The following is an 18,655-nucleotide window of genomic DNA, read 5'->3' on the forward strand; positions in this document are numbered from 1 at the left end:
GTTCATCACCACCAGGGGGAAGCTCCTGCATTGAGTGTCTGACCCTGGTGGTCAGTGAGCAGCATAACAATTGGTTGACTTGTTGCTCGGTCACTTAGGCTTTTATATATATAGATATCTCAAAATTGACCCTACACCACCTCTGTTGTTACTATTGTGGTCCCATCATTCTTCCCCTGGGCATTATTATTCTCACTTAGATTATTGTGATAGACTTTAAACTAATTTTGCTAATACTGTATTTATCTCCTTTCAAACAAAAGTATTCTCAGCAGAGCACCTAGATCATAGGATATAGTTCTCTGTGGTTGACTTTCCAACAACTTACCTCTTGTTATGTATAACAAAACATCAAAAAATTCCCTATGAAGTAATGTCAGGCACCAGGTTATGTTAGCAATCTTATTTTCCTCTGTCTGCTTTCACTCTTATTGGCCCTCCCAGACTGTCTGTGCTGCTCCTTTTAATAAGTAACCATATTCTGGTTCCTTGTTTTAGTTTTGTTGTGTTTTGTTTTGTTCATCTGAAAATGTCTTCTCTTAGATTTCTACACTGTTCAGTTTCTTATCTTTTTCAGATTTTAGGCTAATATACTTTCTAACATATTTAAACTTGCAGTTTATTACATACCCTCAAAATCCCAAACTTTATTTATTTTATTCAATAGCATTTCTCAGCATCTTGATTCTATTAGTTACTAGGGTTGCTGTAACTAATTACCACACACTTTGCAGCTAGAAACAACAGAAAACTATTACTCTTCTTTCCCAGGTCTGGAGGTCAGATGTACAAAATCAAGGTGTTGGCAGAATTTCTCCCTTCAGGAGGCTCAGAGACAGCATCTGCTCCTTGCCTCTCTCCCAGGTTCTGGTGGCTGCTGACAACCCTTGACATTTTTTTGAGTTGGTCCTATATAACTCCAATTTCCTCCTCTGTGTTCACAGGGCCTTCTCCATTGTGTCTCTGTGACTTTCCTTTATAAAGACACTGTCATTGGATTTAGTCACCCCTTCCCCTAAACTCACTATGAACTCAATATTCTTTAAATAATTAAATCTGCAAAGGCTATTTTACCAAATAATGTCATTTTCATAGGTAACAGGAAAAAATATTTTTAAGGTAATACCAATCAACTTACTAACTGACTTAGTATGAATTTATTTATTTGTTTATTAATTCTCAGCCCTCCACCCAACTAGAATGCCAAGCCCATGATAAGGTTGAAATATATTTTGTTTATATTTTGTTCCTTATCCAATGTCTGGCACATAATTGGAACTTAATAAGTGAAAAAAAGAAAGAAAGAAAATGTGGGCAAGACATATAACTGAAGCCCATAGTAGACAAACTAGGGAATGAGAATTTAAAAAAGAGGTCACACTTGTTTAAAGAAGTGCAGAGAAAAAATGGTGCCCCTCAAGTGAAGAATAATTGTATAATTAGGGAATGGTTGCTAATGTCAAATGACAAGTTCAAAGATACATAAAAATGCATATTGTGTTTTTGCCTGTGAAGATCTTCATATCATTAGAAATGTGTCCAAATTTGAGAAACATTTTGCCTGTGTGTTCTAATATCTTTGTGGCTATGTCACCACCTCCTTAAAAATGACAAGATAATTCAGATCAAGATAGAAATAATTTGTCATTGGTTTAAATAGAACTAATTGACCTAATAATATTCTTGAGGAATTCCTTACCTCCTAGGCATCTTGAATTGCCAGCCTTTCTATAATACTTAGTGTTTGATGGTTTGGGGAATCAACCAGTTTGTCTGTTATCTTTAGATTCTACCTTTTAAATTGGATAAAAATTTTTCATCCTGATTATGTGGCAGGCAGGGGGAGATGGGCTCTCGGAGTTCCACCCACATATTCTGTTGTGATAACTGGTAGCGTTTCTTTTCATTACCAATAACTAAGCAACAAATTTTAAAATAATTCAAAAAATTTCAGCCTATTTATAATAAAAGCACAAGTTCCATATATTATGTAAATAGTAGAACTTAGAAATAAAAAGTAAATAGATATAGTTTTTTTTTTTATGAGACTTTGTGTTGAGCAATAGAACAATATGACCATGCAGTGTCATTTCCTTTTCTAGTAAAGAGAAACATCTATAAAATAAACATCTATAGTAAAGAGAAACATCTATAACTAAGCAATAGAGATGAGTTTATGATGTGTGTTTTAAGTTTATTGACTTAAAACAGTTTCTGATTATTACAGTTTAATTTTAAATATGCCCACAGTATATAATTTGCATAACCCACATTTTACCTGGTATAATTTAACAAATGCAAATTGTCATATAGTAAAAAAAAAATAGATTCATTCCATAATATGTAGACATTATATATTTAGGGCAATACATTTTTCTTACTTAAAACTTTATTAAAATTGTTTTCTAATTTAATATCTGCAGTAGTAATTTCTAATAATTTATCATTACAATGATTTGTTCCTAAAATAAAGCACTCTAACAGTATAGGACTTTTTTTCTTTTTCTTCTCAATTAGGAGTCCATATTTCTTCAGGAAGTATTCCAATATGCCCATGAAAATGTAGGTAGAAATGATTTTGTGCCAACCTGTTGGGGTAGAGAACTTTAATCAGATACTGAAGGTTAAAACCACACCAAAGAAAGGACCAATTAAACTAATTTAATAGTTGAAAAATTGCTTTAGATACTTATTGACCAAAGTAAACATAATTTTACTCTAGGATTTTGGATTTTATTAAAGGAGACATAGTTTTTATTTAGAAAAGAAGGTCTTGGTGGAAAAAAGAAACTAAAATCTAACAGCAGTTTTTTAGTTTCCACAACCAAAGTGAGGAGAGAAAAGTGTATTGTTGGTAAAGTGAACTTGAACAAAATGTTCTTCAAGCAGACCATTAGAGAAGAGACAGGAAGTTAGGAAACTTACTGAATACAAAAGCCTCAACTAAGTTAATGCAAAAGTTAGTGACTTTGCAATTCTTTGTCGATCTATCAATAATGATTTGAAATAGAAAAAAATCCTCACACATATGACCAAAATACAATATATTATTGTTGTTGTTTTTCTCTTTATAACATTTATTGCTTTGGGATAAAACCAATACCAGCAGTGCTATTGCAAAAAATGCACCTTTGATATTTCTATCTGATACACCATAGATATATTTATGAATATCAATGTCGCAAATATTATTCTCTCTATTTTTGTATGAATTAATTAATTACTATTCAACTTGTTTCAGAAATATTTGGAAATTAGTGAATATAATTTTATGCCTTATGATTTTCTTCATAAAACTTTTCCTTTAAGCTAAGAACCAGACAAATTAAATTCTTCTTCCATTATCTCCAACCCAGAGAGCTGGATTTTAATTGAGATAATTAAAAAAAAAAAAAAAAAAAAAAAAAAAGATGCCATTACACTGCAGAAAAATAAAGCCATGCTGTCATACAAAAGCTGGGAGGTTAAGTAACCTCAATAGGTAATTAAGTGACTCATTTCTTCAAATCTGCTTAAAATTGTACTAGTCTCCAATTTATTCCTCAACCAATGCGCATGTTATTATATTTCATTAATCTCTGGTAAATCAGCACATAATTACTGAAAATGCCAATGTGAAACCTATGAACACCAAAGTTCTTTACTGTATTTGGTTTAAAATGTAATGTTAATGTGATGGATTTGGGGTACAAATCATACACCTTTAAAACTGTCAAGTCATAAGTATGAGGACAAGCTAAAAATGATATGTGTTCACTAATAATTCAATGAATTTGAAAGTTATAAAACTGGCAAATTAGGAAAGCTGTAAATAAATGTAAAAATATTTTTCTTCACTTGAGAGTTATAGTTTTGAATCTTAATGTACTTTTGTCTTTCTTAATAGTAATTCTAGAAATTTTATTAATGACCATATTTCTAAAAAATATTCAGTATTTTGTTAATTGTTTATGATTTTCAAAGAATCTTTGAGGTCTTGTTATTTAAAATCACTTTATGAATAGGTATATGTTATTAAAATGATTACCTTTTTAATTTACAAGTTCACATTGTAAGTGATATTAAATATCTTGGTCAAACCCATATAATTAGTAAATGGCAGAATTAGGATTTCATTCATATCTTTGGATTATCAATTCATTGCTCCTCCTACACTATATATGAAAATAATCTGGGATATGTTTTATCCCTGAGCTACTTAATTTTTGAAAAAAATATTTTAAATTTATCAACTACCATGTAAATCTGTCAACAGAGACAGAATAATTTTACTAAATCCTAAACCGGATTAAGTCACTTATCTGCTTGTCTCATTTTTGCTCTCAGAGAGTCTAGCCTCCTTAGCAGGGGGCTTAAGATCATGTCTCCAGCTTCCTCTCTCACATAGCCCTGACAAGATAGCATACAGTTATACATTAAATATTTTCATTTCTTTAATGTACAGGCTTTTCTAGCATTCAGACTTCCCCCTGTAGTGTCGTCTTCTTTGTCTGGGGCAGAGATTTTCTCCTGCTTGTTTTCATGGCTGTACTCTTCAAGTCTTATTTATAGATCATTTCTTCTGGGAGTTCTTCCTTGGTCACAAGCTCTCCCTGCTGGCTGGCTTGCTTGCTTATTTATTTAAACCACTCTTCTTAATTTGATATACAGTATTATATAATCTAAATTCAGATTATATAATTTATAATTTTGAAACACATTATGTACAATTGAACAAGGTCTAAGGGAAGATTTAGTAATGTGAGCAGGGAATTAAAAAAAAAAGAGAGAAATAGCATGCCAACAAGTATAGTCTTATTAAGCCCATTGAAGAAATGTATAGCCTGGATTTACCCTTGAATAAAATATAAATAGATACTAATTTCATAACTTTATTAAATTACATAATGTGTTTCAAAATTATAAATTATATAATCTAAATTTACATTTATTATATGAGTTGGAAGCATTTTGAAATAAGTTAAAGCTATATAAATGAAAAGTATTTAGGTGTCATATAATGTTAGAACTTATCTGATACATAAACTATGACTATTCGTTTTCATTTCTTGATAATTTTGGTTAACTTATTGAAACTAGAGAGCTCACAATTATACTAAAGAGTTATTAGTGCAAATATTTTGTTATAATGGCATTCATGTAACAAATTTAGAATTATAATGAGATTAGTACCATAGGAATTATTTAAGAACAATTTAAGCTACCAGTTAATTATATTATACTGGAAAAGGTGAATATAGTTCAGACCAGCAGATACTTTGACTAACTTTTCTTATTTTTAAAATTAATTTAGTCTCAATCATAAGTTCTTTGGGGTCCTCTTAAATAATTTTAGAATAAGCAGATGACAAATAAAAGCATGGTCATTATTATATTGAATATCCAAACGACAGAAACTATATACTTTTAGATATAAACATTTATAGTATTTTTAAAACATACCAAATAATATACATATATTTTATTCCAAAACATGAGCTCAATTTTTCCACTAAATATGCATATATTATAGGTTATTATTTATAAACATAAGTGTACAACATTGAGGATTACAATATTGTTAAGGTAGTGTCTCCAACCTTCAGGTGTTTAGTAAGTGATCCTATTACAGAAACAATCTCTAACAAGAAGGGAAAAGTATTAAAAGGGAGAGAGTGATTCATTCCTTCTGCAAGCATTGTTGGAAGCCTTGCACCTGCCATTTGGTAAGACTCCTGTATTCATCATGGTGCTTGCTATGGGGGCTGGTCGTGTAGTTATTTTATGAAACAATGAGTATGCCTTGGCTGGTGTGGGTCAGTTGGTTGGGCGTCATCCTGTGCACTAAAAAGTTGCTGGATTGATTCTTGGTCAGGGCACATGCGTAGGGTTGCAAGCTGGATCCCTGGAGCAGGAGGCAACTATTGATGTTCCACTTTCACGTTGATGTTTCTCCCTCACTCTCCCTCTCCCTTTCTGACTCTAAAAACAACAATAGAAGTGTTTTAAAGGATATGTGCACCTCTATGTTCATAGCAGCATAATAGCTAAGACTTGGAAACAGCCTAAGTGCCCATCAGCAGCTGAGTGGATTAGAAAACTGTGGTACATCTGTACAGTGGAATACTAAGCTGCTATAAAAAGGTAAACTCTTTTTTCTCTTTTTTTTATTGTTTAAAAATATTACAAATAGCCGAAACCGGTTTGGCTCAGTGGTAGAGCGTCGGTCTGCGGACTAAAGGGTCCCAGGTTTGATTCCAGTCAAGGGCATGTACATTGGTTGTGGGTACGTTCCCGGTGGGGGGTGTGCAGGAGGCAGTGGGTCGATGTTTCTCTCTCATTGACGTTTCTAGCTCTCTATTCCTCTCTTCCTCTCTGTAAAAAATCAATAAAATATATTTTTTAAAAATATTACAAATAGTAGTACATATGTCTCCTTTTTTACTCCCATTGTAACAGGAAGAACTCTTACCGTTCACAACAGTATGGATGGACATAGAGAGCATTATGCTAAGCGAAATAAGACAGTTGGAGAAAGATACATATCACATGATCTCACTCATTTGTGGAATATAATGAACAACATAAACTGCTGCACAAAAACTAGATCCAGAAACAGAGAAGCTTCGAACAGATTATCATACCTCTGAGGGAAAGCCAGGGTGGGTAAGGGGAAGGAGGGATTAAGAGATTAACCAAAGGACTTTCATGCATGCACATAAGCATAACCAATGGACACAGACACTAGCAGGGTGAGGGAATATGCTCTGGGGTGGAAATACCAGGGAGAGGTCAATGGGAGAAAAAGGAAACGTAATACTTTATGCAATAAATAGTAAAAAAAACACACACACAAAAAACCCCACAAAAAAAACAGTACGTATATATACATTTATAAGATATGTAAAATAATAGTTACTTTGCAATTTTCAGAAATTGCCAAGAGAGATGTGATTAAGCTTTCTCTTAGGGTTTAAGAAGGTTTCTGTTTTGTTTAACAACGTTTATGATAGAAGTGAGAATCTAATTTTCAAGTGAGGTGTGGACATGGTGAAGGCCCCTGGAAATGCCCTTAGGCAGAGCTAATGGTGAACAGAAAGGGAAAGGCAGGTGTTTGGTTGTTTGTGGGTTAAAAGGTTGTAAAGATAAGCTAGGATGAGATAATAGGAGCCATTTGTAGACTAAGTTACTGTGTTTCTGTTGCATTCAAAGTAAAAAGAAATCAGTAAATGTAATTGTCAATCTTGCATAGGATAAAATTTAAGAACAATGTAAGCTACCAGTCAATTATACTGGTAAAAGTGAATAAGAGTCCAAACACCAGCACCATAAGCCTGAAAAGGGTACAGAAATTTGAGAGTTTGCAAGGATAGAATTCAAGAGAATTTGAACCTTACTTGGTATAGGGCAGTGGTTAGCAAACCACGGCTCTCGAGCCACAGGCGACTCTTTGGCCTCTTGAATGTGGATGTTCCACAAAATACCACATGCGGGAACACATACAGTGCCATTGAAACTTCGTGGCCCTTGCGCAGAAGTCAGTTTTTGGCTTGGGTGAGTCTATTTTGAAAAAGTGACCTTAGAACATTCAAGGGGTCAAAAAGCTGCATGTGGATAGCGAGCCGAGGTTTGCTGACACTGGAATAGGGAATTGCAGTGAGGCAGGGAGAAAGCTTAAAGAAGATAAGAGTTGAATAAAATCCCATTAATTAAAATACTGTAAATTTAGGACTAGGATTGCAGTTGAGAAAGAGAATGAATTGGAAAGTAAACCGAGTCTTACTGAGCTTGTAAGACATCCATAACATCTATGGGAAAATGTTTACCATGCTTTTGGAAATGCAGATATTAAGTGCAGAAATGAAATGAGGGCTAGAAGCATGTATTTTTGCATTAGCTGTCTAAATATGATATTTAAAATATTGAAATGAAAATAGCTTGAAAATTAAGGGGAGCCTACATTCAAATTTGGGAAGCAAAAAGAAAATGAGATCTAAGTTGAAAGGGCACATTGGACAAACATGAATATGAAGAGAATACAAAGTCACAGCAATAAAATGAAAAGAAAACTTTAGAAAGGTTGAAGTAGTTTAGTGTGGAAAGTAGATTTAAAATAAAAGTTTTAAAGTGACTGTGAAATTTCAACAAATGAACTTTAAAAGAAGAATTTTAGATGGCAGCCATAACACAAAACTAACAAAGGTACTGAAAAGAGTGCAAATATATTTTAGAATGTGCAGAGCAAAACTGGTGAGGAAAAAGTCTCCTTTTGTGATAAAACCACAGTAAAATCCACAATTTCAGTGACACTTTATAGAAAGGTTTGAAGGGAGGAAAAGAGGGACTGAGAGGCTGAAAAGATGACCCAAGAATAAGGAATAAGATGAGATAAGGATCCATCCTATATTGTTGGTCCATTGTGAATATATTTATAAAATTACACTCTTCCCCTAGCAAAATGATAGCTAATTTTCTGAAAGATTACTATTATATTTTGTAAGCATTCAATAAATGTTAGGTATTATTATTATAGGCATTTTCTGGAAGTATTACACATGAGCATTTTTTTTAGAGAGCTAAGTGCATTTTCTTATTTAGTCATCACAAAACTCCCTAGGGGAGAGTATTAATGTCATCTCAATTTCACGCTTGAGGAAACTGAGGCTTGGAGAGCTTAGTATGGTCCAAAAGTTAATAATGGAAGCATTCAGGAATCAGAACTTGAACTCTAGTGACTAATTTGCTGCTGACTTCCTGATCTATTCTTTTGAAGTCTCCTAAGGTTTTGAAAAAAGATCATATCACAAAACTTGAAATTAAGGAGCATTAATGTTTCTCTAGTCCAATTCTTAGAATATAGGGGCAAAAATAAAGACTATAGTGGTTTTAACTTATTCCACAAACTCCTAACCTGTTCTCCCCATTTACTTTTCTTTATTACTTGAACTTTCCATGAATGATTTCTAAACTTTGAACCTTACTTGCAGAGTTCACACTGTAATAGAAGATGAAGATACTTCATATGACTAATAATATATAGCTTATAATTTTCCCTGATTTTTAATTTTTCATTATTTATTTTACTGCTGTCTATATCTATTTTTCATAGGGTTTTTAGATTTTGTGTATGTGCTTCACCACAGCAGTGGCATTGAGAGCCTTTGATTTCAAATTTCCAGAAAACAAGTTCTATGTAGAGTACTGAACTTTGGTCTATTAACTCATTTAGCTCCACATTAAAAAAAAAAGAGTACACAACATAGAAAACCCTAAAGACTCCATCAAAACACTAGAGCTAATAAATAAATTCAGCAATGTAGCAGAATACAAAATTAACACACAGAAATCTATGGCTTTTTAACACACCAATAATGAACTCCACAGAAAGAGAAACTAAAAATAATCCCATTTACCTTTGAAAATAACAAAATTATATAAATCAATTTAACCAAGGAGGTAAAGGACCTGTACTTCGAAAATTACAGAATTCTAAAAAGAGATAAAGGAAGATATAAATAAATGGAAGAATATACCATGTTCATAGATTGGTAGAATCAACATCATTAAAATGTCCATACTACCCAAAGCAATTTATAGGTTCAATGTAATCCCCATTAAATACCAACAGCATACTTCAAAGACCTAGAATATACTCTTTAAAAATTTATCTGGAATAAAAAACAAAACAAACAAAAACAAAAAACATGAATAGCTGCAGCAATCTTGAGAAAGAAGAACAAAGTTGGAGTGATCACAATATCAGATATCAAGCTATACTACAAAGCCACTCTTCTCAAAAATGCCTGCTACTGGCACAAGAACAGGCATATAGACCAATGGTACAGCACAGAGAACCCAGAAATAAGTCATTATGCTCAATATTTGACAAAGGAGGCAAGAATATACAATGGAGTCAAGACAGTCTCTTCCATAAATGGTACTGGGAAAATTGAACAGATACATAAAAAAAAAAAGAAAGAAACTAGACCACCAACTTACACTGTATACAAAAATAAACTGAAAATGGATAAAGAACTTAAACATAAAATGAGAAATCATAAAAATCCTAGAAGAAGCCATAGGCAGCAAAACAGCAGACCTTTGTCATAGCAGTATCTTTACCAATGCAGCTCCTAGGACAATGGAAAATAAGGATAAAATAAACAAATGGGACTACATCAAAATAAAATGTTTCTGCACAGAAAAAGAAACCATCAACAAAACAAGAAAGCCCACTGCATGGGATAATATAATACATTTGCCAATGTTATCTCCAATAAGAGTTTAATCTCCAAAATTTATAGGGAGCTCATACAATATAAAAAATGGAAGATAAACAATCCAATCAAAAAATGGGCAAAGGACTTAAGTAGACATTGCAAAGAGGACCTACAGAAGGCCAAGAAACATATTAGAACATGCTCAAAGTCACTAATCCGAAAGATGCAAATCAAAACGAGTTACCATCTCATACCTGTCAGAATGGCTATCATCAACAAATCAACAAACGACTAGTGCTGGCTACAAAAAAAGGAGAAAAAGGAACCCTCCTGCACTGCTGGTGAGAATACAGACTGGTGCAGCCACTCTGGAAAACAGTATAGCATTTCCTCAAAAAAATTAAAATGGAACTTCCATTTGACCCAGTAATGCCACTTATAGGAATATAAATCAGAAAGGATTATGCATTCCCTTGGTCCTAGCAGCACAATTTATCATAGCTGACATCTGGAAATAGCCTAAGTGCCCATCAGCAAATGAGTGGATTAAAAAACTATGGTACATCTACATAATGAAATACTATGCTGCTGTAAGAAAGAAGGATGGACATGGAGAGTATTAGGCTACGTAAAATAAGCCAGTCAGAGAAAGATAAATATCACATGATCTCACTCATTTGTGGAATGTAATGAACATAAACTGAGGAACTAAAATAGAACCAGAGTCATAGAAGCATCGAACAGATTGTCCAACCTATGAGGAAAGGCGGGGCTGAGGGGGTAAGAGATTAACCAAAGGACTTGTACGCTTGCATATGAGCAAAACCAATGGACACAGACAGTGGTATGGGGGGCAGGGAAGTGAGGGAATGTACTGGGGGGGAGTGGGGGATGCTAGGGAGAAGTAAGTGGGGGGGGAGGGAAAGAGACTTATGTAATACTTTAAACAATAAAGACTTTAAATTTTTTTTTAAAAAAAGGAGTACACAAATATACTTTAAATGTTTAAAACAAATGATGTGGATTCAACACTGTATTCTGTCCCTGCTATTAACTGGGTGACTTTGGCAGCTTACCTAAACTTTAAATAGCCTTATCTCTATAAGAATGATAGCGATAATTTTCATAATAATGGTATGATACTGATAGTAAGCATACTTTTTTTTTTAGATTTTACTGTAAGGAAAAAGTACATACTAAAAAGTTTTGTGGAATGAAAACCATATTTTAATTTAAAATGTCAAAAGGAAAGGATCAAAGAAATTGGGGGGATACAAGTCATTTAAATAATGGTATTTTATATACAAAAGATGTGAGCTATGAGTTAACAATTTTGTATTAAAGACAAAAACGATCAAAGGATTTCAGAGATTGGTATGTCAGCTTCCATCTTTTATAATTCAAGGAACTTTGAGAAGTAAGGCTACCAGCCAAGGCCTCGCAAAATTAGAACTAAAACACTGGCATACTGATTACTAATAACTCCCCCCACCATGTTCCATATTGTCTCATGGAGGAAAACAAGCCATATATTTAGCCCCAGTGTGTAGAAGGCAAACAGATAAATGATCAGTGGTTGCATCTCATTCAGTCATCAATTCAAATGACTGACATGTTCAAAATCTACTCAAGGCATTACACTAGCAATGTCAGATAAAAAGCACATCATGCCCTGGTCAGGTAGCTCAGTTGATTAGAGTATTGGCCCAGTAGACCAAGGTTGTAGATTTGATTCTCATAGGGGACATACAAAGACTCAACCAGAGGAACAAGGAATCAATGTTTCTCTCTCTAAAAACAAACAAACAAACAAACACAAACAATAAATTTTAAAAAGACCCATCAACCAGTCCTCATTGAAAACTGCTGAGAACTGTGGATTCCCTTAAAAAAATGTAACGTAGATTTACCAAGCGTTCACATTAATTTACGTTCCAATAACCTGAAATACTATAATTCATTCTGTGAAGAACCAGTATCTACCTTCCTAGTGCTCTCAGCAGCTTGAGAAACATCAGTTGGCACTTTGCCAAAGTTGACAGCCTCCTCTCATCTGACACAAAACAAAGAAAAAATGTGTTTCCCAGATGTATTAACAGCAACATCTGGTCCTATCAATGCAGGAAAAAATATAATCCTCCGAAAATCAAATGCATAGCATGTATTCTCAGGCCGGTGTGTATCTTGCATTTCAATAGGACACAAGTTTCTGCTCTCCTAAGATTTAGCTTTAGTCTGATTTAAAGGTTGCCAGCTGCAACAAGAGTGCTTGGAAGAGTCAACCTGGGACCACAGTTAAGTCATTCTAGTATGAAGGTTTACTGATGCTGAACATCAGTATTCAAGAAGGCAATTCAAAATGAGAGAAATGTCATTATGCTTAAAGAAGTTCAATTATAGATTCTGCAGTATCTGCTATTCATCACTTTTAATCATTGTTCTTGTCTGAGAACCAAAGAAGGAAAGCTCAGTGTGGTGCTGATGGATCTCTATCTCCAAAAACATTCAATCTGCCAACTACTTTCAGAGGGAAAATACAGATCAAATGGGTCCTGTGTGCCTTACAATGACTTGGGCATTCTGAGAAATACAGTATATATTACATGATGTTGAAGAAAAAAGAAACTGCCTTTTTAGTTAAAAGAAATATTTTTGGTGAAGAAATTCCAAAATGATAAAGGGAACACCTATGAATTTTAAGTTAAAGTTCAATGTAAGTGATAATGCAAGCTTGATATATAAAATAAAATAGTCATCTGAGTAATCTCTGAGAAGTGCCATGCCTAGTAGTGACTTATTTTGAAGAGCTGCTGAAGGGAGCAAGGTTGATAAGGTTTTAAACCAGATAGGTTTCATGAAAACATTTCCCAAATAATTTACATCAGCTTTATTAGATTTTTATTATTTCTTCTTTTAAAATGGATTATCCTAAGTAGAGGAGGATTAATATCTTAGCACACATTACTTCAATTTTTTGTACAAGTTATCTTTATATCTACATGGGATCATGGTTAAATTCTTATGTGAATTTAACTAGGGAAGAGAAAAATTATAATTTTAATATGGAATATCTAAAAGTGTAGCAGATTATTCACCAAACAATTCTGAGGGCATGTGTTAAAAAAAAAATCACTGAACCCAAAATTTGTTAAATCATTTTACTTTTATTGTAATCAAACTATATGACATTAAGACCATGAAAGTTGCCCAATCCTTCATTATTAAACTGTGTTTAAATCAGCTTAGTTTTATAAGCTAAATCCCAACAAAAACAACATGGAAATCCCAGGACAAAATTTGCTATCTTTATAAATAAAATACTTGTTTCGTGCCTACCAATCTTAGGAGAGTTAAGAGAATACTAATTTAAAATACATAGAGGCTATTGTGTTATCACAGTAAGTCTTCCTATAGTGTAATAATAAATATTCTCTATCACTATTTTACCTGTCATGATATATGGTGAAGAATCATATTTTTTTCTTCAACAGAATCTGGAGATCTTCATCAATGACCAAGTGCTAAAAAATGCTTAACTTATAGATAAATATTTCTGATTTCTATTGAAAATATATCTATGTGATAATAGTATATTCACCAGGACATTATACGTACACACTAGATGCTCACACAATAATAATAGGTGATGGATTTTTTCAATAGCCTTTTCAGTTTCTGCAAAACCTAATCTATAAACTATTCTGCAAAATAGAGTTCCACTTGATCGCAACAAAACATTGAATTATAGTTAAGATCATCATTCTGGAATAGAAATTGCAAGTAAGATAAAATCACTAAATAACTTTGCTTGAAGGAACAGTGACCAGCATAAGAATTATGAATGGTTTGAATCTACTTCATTTATCATTGTGGAATCTAGGAAAAAAGAAAGATCTAGTAGTATAGTTCTATTGTAATACATTTCTACAATATTAATATCTGCTAATTATTGGTTACATATTACATTTCAGGCATTGTGCTTGATTATACATGAGGGGATTGAAAAAGAAGATGTACAATAAGTTGATCACCGTTATATAGCTAGAAAGTGACATAATTGGGATTCAGATAATTTTCTACCAAAAGCTAATTTCCTACCAAAACTCATTTGTTCTCACTAGGGATCATGTTTGATATAATTCATATAAAATATTTTAGATACTTCACAAAGAATTATTTTGTACATCAAGGTCATGTTCATACAATAAATATTTCATTTTTTTCACACAAAATATGTCTCTGGGTGAGGATTCAATACTATGGCAAAGCCAAAAATATGGAACTTGTCCACATGAACCTTTTTGTTTATTTGTTTCATTGGTTTTGTTTTTTAATGAAAGAAACAGGGTTCAATCATGTAGTTAAATAGATATACAATTATAAATGGTATAAATTATAAGTGATATAAAGGAAAAAGAGTTTATTGACAGGAAGTAGGAGAAAAAGCTTGAATCAGATCAAGGACTCAGGCAAAGTCAGTCTGTGGAAGTTCCCTTTAACCAGATACCCACTGAGAGAGCAGGAAAAGAACCAAGAGAAGGGTGGTGGGGGAATCTACATGAGGAACAGCAGTTGTGAAACCCTGTGTTTGAAAGAAGTAGGCTATGAAACAAATGAAAACAAAAAGTGACATTAGATCATCTTGATGGAGGAGAGTTTATTGGGTGATGAGATGGAAAGGATTGTGGCAGGGAGCAGTACACTTATGATTATAAAGTGAGCTATTTAAATAGAGCAGCCATTCATAAGAGGTGTTAGAAGAGAGGGCAGGAAGTACAGAGTGAATAAGTATGCATGTGATTTAAAAAAAAAAAAACTTTTGACAAAGTATTGACAAAGCAAGACCATCTGGTTATTTTTAGTTAGTGGTCACACTGTTTCAAGATGGGTAGTTAAACTTTCAAAGGCTGTTATCAAACTTTTAATACCCAAGGCAAGTATATACAATCTATGTCATCCATGTGCTCCAACTAAGCATTTTTAGTGAAAATGGGTTATAAATATGTCAAAGCATATTTGTTTAAAATATTTTAATGAAGAATATTAAAGGTTTAATGTTTTGCTTAAATAAGTTGATTTACTCTTTCTTTTTAAAGCATATGTATTATGTGGTCATATATACACAGACTTAATCAAATATGACTTAAAATATCACAAAGAGCCCATTTAAGACCAATACTGACAAAACAATGAAGTTCTGGTAATAATTATTATTTAGGTCACCAACTAACTATATGTAGATTTATACATATAAACGGAAATAGAAATATGAAATGTATAATATTCAAAGTGACTATACTATTTTTTCAAAATATATTTTAAAAAGTCAGTCTATTATTTTGTGTATCTAAAACAAAACAAAATAAAAACTTTACTCAGTAACAAGGATTATAAAATGAGACATTAATAGTAATCTCACCAAAAAAAAAAAAAAAAAAGCGATGCAGAAAACAGTGTAAGTTTCTGTCAGAGGAAATCAAGGTAAATGTAAAAATTTAATAAAATCAAAGAACACTTTAATCACTGGAAGAGGATTTAAGGGTCCAAACCTTTATTTTGTGTCTGTATGAATTCAGAAAGCTATACCTTGAGGGAACTATCATCTATCTGAGAAGGTCTATTTTAGTATAGATTATATAGGAATGCCATGTAAAGTACATACAAGTTTCATTGTGAAGACCAATATATCTCACCTATAAATCACCCCAAGCATTCTGAGATATGATAATCATCCTTGGGAGAAGATTTTGAAATAATACTCTTAAGTGTTAGAAAAATCTAATTAAATGTGTATATATTTTTATATTTATTATAATATCTTATAAGCATATATTTGTATTTATAATAATCACAATTTGTCATAATATTACTCCCTTAATTTTATGACCTATAGCAATCTCACTTATAACACATTCACAGCATGTGTTTCCTTGAGTCCTCATGAATCTTAATTTTTACAGTATAAGCACAAATGCAATAGAACATGGTTCTCCTTTAAATGATACGAAATTGATATTGTGTTGCGTTCAAATGTTGTAAGAGGGAACATATTTGGTGATGGCATGTGCGTCAGAGGCAATGGAGACTGAAGCCCTTAAGAGTAAATGTTCTATACTTTACCTCCTCATGAACTTCAGAATCATTTCCAAAGAGAATTCTGATATTGTCAGGGTACTTCTAACACTGGATTTTATTACAAACCATAATGCAACCTTCCTAATGTAAGTTCACATAACCCACTGGAAGTACAGATGTTTTTCAATAATCTGTTCTTGCTAGAGATCAAGAGTTTATTTTATGTGAGAATGTCATTAAATTCCTTCTTCTGGGTTTCAGAAAAGCCCATTTGCTTCTAACTTGTTCCCCAGTGACATTAACATATCTATCATTTCATAAGGTAATCAACCTGGAAATGTGAACATCTTTCCAGAGATTAACAATGTGTATAGTTAATTTGGGAGGGGGAAGGGGGGTGCCTGTCAAAGACTGTCTCTTTAGATTGCTCGGAATTCTGCAAAAGAGCCGATTCTATAGTATTGCTGTTGCTCGCCTCTATCAGAAAGGAACAATTAGGAATGCTATTCATTTGAAGGACAAGAGTTGATATTTCTAAGATTAAGGCAAAAAATGTGTTCAGAAGTGTTCTGTGCATTTCTTCTTCAAGCCCATTCCCAATTCTATTATGTCTAGTTGCTAGTATAGTAACCATATTATTTACTGACTAGAGACCCTGAGCATGAAATTCATGCATGGGGGGCAGGGCGTTCCTCAGCACAGCATGTACCTGTTCCTTAACAAACATGCACCATCTCCAATCTGGGAACCCTTTAGGGATGTCTTATCAGGCCTAAACATGCAGTCAGACATCCCTCTCATAATCCAGGACAGCTGGCTCCCAACACTTGCATGCCTGCCTGCCTGATTGCCCCTAACTGCTTCTGCATGCCAGCCTGATCACTCCCTAATCACTCCCCTGCCAGCCTGATTGATGCCTAACTGCTCCCTTGTCAGCCTGTTGCCCCTAACTGCCCTCCACTATTGGTCTGGTCACCCCCAACTGCCCTCCTCTGAAGACCTTGTTGCCCCTAACTATTCTCCCCTGTAGGCTTGGTTGCCCCCAACTGCCCTCCCCTGCTGGCCCAATCACCCCTAATTTCCCTCCCTTGCCAGCCTGGTCACCCCTAACTACCCTCCCCTTATAGTCCGATTGCCCCTAACTGCTCTCCCCTGCCAACCTGGTCACCCTTAACTGTCCTCCCCTGCAGACCTGATTGCCCCCAGCTTCCCTCCCTTTCCCTCCTAACTGCCTTCCCCTGTTGGCCTGATCACCCACAACTGTCCTCCCCTGTAGGCCTGTTTGGGTCCACATGGGGATAGCCATCTTTGACCACATGAGGCAGCTCTCTTGTATTTGAGTGATGGTCAATTTGCATATAACCTCTTTATTAGATAGGATAACTAAGATTTGGAAATAGTACAAGTGCCCATCTGTAAATGAATGTATAAATAGCTGTAGTACATTTACACAATAGGATACTACTCATCTGTAAAGAAGGAAATCTTATCTTTTTTGACAGCATGAATAGACCTGGAGAGTATTATGCTAAGTGAAATAAGCCATTAGAGAAAGACAAGTACAATATGATTTTATTTATGTGTGGAATCTAATGAACAAAATGAACAAACAAGCTAAGTAGACATAGATTCATGGATAAAGAGCAGACTGACAGCTCTCAGGGGTGTGGAGGTTGCGGGACTGAGTTGGGGTGTGGTGGGGGCTGAGTTGGGATGTGGTGGTATTGAGCAACAATGCAAAAAAACTCATTTACATAGACAACAATGTGGTGATTATGGTGGCGGGGGAGAGATGATGGGGAGTGGAGGAGAAGGAGAATAAATAGTGATGGAAGCAGACTTAATTTGGGATGGTGAGGACAATACAGTGTACATACGATCTGTTGTGAAATTCTGTGCCTAAAACATAGATAATTTTTAAAAATATATATTTTAATTGATTTCAGAGAGAGGAAGGGAGTGGGAGAGAGTTTAAAACATCAATAATGAGAGGGAATCATTGATTGGTTGCCTCCTGCATGGGCCCTCTTGGGGACTGAGTCTGAGTTAATAACCTAGGCATGTGCCCTTTACCCGAATTGAACCCAGGACCCTTCATTCTGCAGGCTGACACTCTATCCATTGAGCCAAACCAGCTAGGGATATATATATATATATATATATATATATATATATATATATATATATATATATATATATATATATATAAATTTATTTTTTAACCAGTGAGAAGATAGCCATCTACAAGCCATAAACCCTATTCTCACCGGACACCAGATCTGTTGGCACATTGACTTTAAACTTGTAATCTTCCAGGACTATGAGAAATAAATGTTTGGAGTTTAAGCCACCCAAACTATGGCAGTATTTTGTTTAAAGCC

This window comes from Pipistrellus hanaki, assembly GCF_964339955.1.
Source record: "Pipistrellus hanaki genome assembly, chromosome: 1".
NCBI classification, from domain to species: domain Eukaryota; kingdom Metazoa; phylum Chordata; class Mammalia; order Chiroptera; family Vespertilionidae; genus Pipistrellus; species Pipistrellus hanaki.